This window comes from Schistosoma mansoni, chromosome 7 (assembly GCF_000237925.1).
Source record: "Schistosoma mansoni strain Puerto Rico chromosome 7, complete genome".
Taxonomy (NCBI): Eukaryota; Metazoa; Platyhelminthes; class Trematoda; order Strigeidida; family Schistosomatidae; genus Schistosoma; species Schistosoma mansoni.
The window spans coordinates 7,133,645-7,137,039 of NC_031501.1; the positions used below are offsets into that span (position 1 = coordinate 7,133,645).

Sequence of the window (3,395 nt, forward strand, 5' to 3'; positions counted from 1 at the left end):
GCCTGACAATCTGGTCCAAGGAATTGATAATTCCTTGAAAAAGCTTGGACCAGATTGTCAGGCGAAACGTTGGATTTACTTCAAATTTATTCCCCTTGATTTTACAAATATATATTATTTCTATTTAATGTCTTACATCAACTCGGCGCCTAAATACTGTGAAACTATTCGCTCTAATTTAGATGAAAGTTCTTATATATTTAGCATATAAGATTAATGTAATCATATTCAAATTAATCAAATTTTTATTGTATCATTTAGAATCATTTGAAATTCTCACCTAATTCAAATGTTGAATAATTGACCTCCTATCTTACATTGATTTAAATGATTTAATCAATTATAGCGAAAAACAAAATAGTGATTAAGTAAAAAAAAAAACTAAATGTTTATTACAGAATAAGGTTTTGCTTACAATGCTTGTGAATTTAGGCTATATCGAGGCAATATGCACAGTATGCACATATGCCAATTTGAGACTGACCAGTTGCAGTCCTAAAACATCAATGGGAAGATTCAAACAAATCATACCAAGTGAATTTAAGGTTTTGTTTGTATGTTAATTTTTCATGCTAACCTTCGAGGTTCATAGTCAAGTTTCTCACGTTCACCAATATCATGTATGAATTGTACATCTTGTCCAGGTCTATTTGAACGGGAATATTTATTTCCTAATAGCATCAAGCGATAGTTTCAGTGATTTATTTCAACTTTGTTGGATTTATTTTAAATAGAAATTCATGTGTATTTCTATGTATTCTTTCTAGTCCTAACAATTTATATTATTTTCGATACTTAATGTATGATAAATGGTTTCAGTAATTTCGATATTGTCGTCTATTAAACTTACACAATCGTATTGATAGTTGTTTAACACACATGGGTTAGTGTATTGTTATAAAATAGATAAGTGTCATGTTAATAACAAGGTGTATGAGGGTTATTACTAACATCTTAACACAGTACACGTGATTTCGAGTCCCATAGACTAAATGCCCTGGTACGGTCGAGAGTGGGGAGAGTCCGCTCTCCCTCTACAAATGCTCTCACATGGACACGCGTATATAGCCTCTGCCAGAGAAGTCCTACTCACTGCCTTCTCGTGTTGGGGGTGTTGTTTACGAAATTGAGAGGACGAAATGCGAATGTGCGGCGCTTTAACCGGGTTGGTGGATGTGGGTGTCCACTTAGGGGAGTTGGATAACCCTGATTCCAAACCAATGGTGCACATGGGCTCCAGTATCTTGAAGGAACAGATGGCGTATGAACCAATCGTTAGTCACCGGCTACCATGGTACTGCATCTCCTTAGGATGCACCACTATCTTGTGGATCAGACCTTTAGGTCAAAGGCTTTGGATGTGGCCCCCTAAGAAAACCACCTGCTTCAGTCTGGGCACCTGGGCAGCATCACAGCCCTCACACAAATCGAATGAGATTTGTGAGGCGCATATTTATCTGGTGCTTTTTTGTACCAATATTTATGTGTTTAAATAAATAAATAGACTAATGGTCATATGGCTGAAAATTCTGTGTTGTACTAAATATATAGTATTGAATAAAGCCATTAGAGATCACGATAATAATAACTTGGTCAGTGGAATTCGATTGTCATTTAAGGAGACAAGATAATCATCACACTAGTCACTATTCAGTGTTCAATCAGTTATAAATATCTCAGTCCTACAAGAGGTCTGTTGCCGTCTAAGTAGCTCAATGGTAATGTCCCAAACTGTGAAGATGGGAGACACGGGATCGAATCCACCAGGGAACATCAGTTCCCTCAAGATTACAGGTACATTTGAATGATGAGTACCAAATAGCACGAAATTTGGGTCCAGGATTTCCTATCGACTACTTTCAACCATCACCTCTGCTTCTCAACATAGTGCATGCGGTGTCAATTCACTAGTGGCCACATTGCAATGTAGTTGATAGAATTCGATCTACACCAAGACAGACTTGGAACGTATGACATTGGTCACTATCACCCAGTGATCAACCAATCGTATATACAATGATTTGTTTATTGGATACATTTTTTCATCTTCGCATACCAAGACAGATTGTATATGTACATAGTTAGAAAAGATTTATCATAATCTTTTATTTTCATAGTTGTGGATATTTCAACTTCGTGGATCAGTTGAAGTTAGACGTTAACACCGTCGGATGCCGGCTCAGTGGTCTATCGGTTAAGTGCTCCGGCGCGAAGCTAGTAGGTCCTGGGTTCGAATCCCTCGGGCCAGGATCGTGGATGCACACTGCTGAGGAGTCCCATAATAGGACGAAACGGCCGTCCAGTGCTTTTAGGTTCCCCATGGTGGTCTAGCTTCAATTGACTCATGATTTTAACTATGAAAATACTGAAATATCCACAAAACCCCCCTTTTATATTGAGTTGCAGATATACATTGTTAAAGAGATTTGAACATGAAACAAAACAATCTTTCCATGATCTCTGTAGTTTCCAATCGACATTAACTTGTATTGAGAACACTATGCTTATAAAAATGAACTGCTACTCTTCTTATCCTTGATGAATTCTTAGTTTTTATTTAATATTCAATTAAAATGGAATTCTTTGCGTTTATCAATTTAAACAAAAAAAAAACCCAACTCATTATTATCCATCATGCATCAACGATACAATCTAAATATAAATTACCCTGACAACAATGATGGGTTTTCTTTTCTTTCTTTCTTTCTTAAACTGATATAATTAGTATTGTTCTTCATGGATTTAACAATTATTTCATCTTATTAGTACATGTGATGTTTCAACATTTTTTTCTCGGGTTTTATTCTTGTCATTTGTTATTTATATGATTGAATTTATTGAAATGGTTTACTCATTTTTTTTAAAAAAATCGTTGTTTAGAGAATGGAATGAGAAATTAAGTTGTATTAGAATTTGGAACCTTTTTCTTTCGTTTGTCTAAAAAAACTGATTATCATACAAATTCATGTAATTCTATTCGATTCATATTTTATATGTTAGAGAGTTAATGTTAATAGCCGGTGGATAATGCAGAATTTGGTAAGGCTTCATAGTGTATACCAAAAAATAATATATATTGTAAGTAAAAATGGATAGTGGCTAGCAGTGGAATCCAGTTTGACGCGCGTTTCGTCCTATTTGGGACTCGTCAGCCGGATGTACCTATATCTCAGAGTTGATGTTCATTCTGGGACTCGAACCCAGTACCTTTCGCTTTAAACGCCATCGCGTTATCCACTTAGCTACTGAGTCCTGATAGCCACTTGCTTGTGCAAATAATACTAATTGAATAATAATAAATAGTTGAAAATCGAACTTTTTGTGATCATCTAGCTGTCGCTTATCTATGAAATATCAGTATCAAATTTGTTTGTTAGTCTAAGGATTGTTTTTTT

The 3,395-nt window shown here is 35.4% G+C and overlaps 1 protein-coding gene and 1 non-coding gene across 2 annotated transcripts in view; one reads left to right on the plus strand and one right to left on the minus strand.

Annotated features, from left to right (window-relative positions):
- The window catches only part of Smp_134530 (putative organic anion transporter), a gene marked incomplete at its 5' end in the record, with an annotated part of 68,874 nt that overhangs the window by 3,700 nt on the left and 61,779 nt on the right, over window positions 1-3,395 (plus strand).
- Smp_tRNA_01297_Sup_TTA.1.1 lies at window positions 3,182-3,248 on the minus strand. Its single transcript has one exon. It is a non-coding gene (tRNA).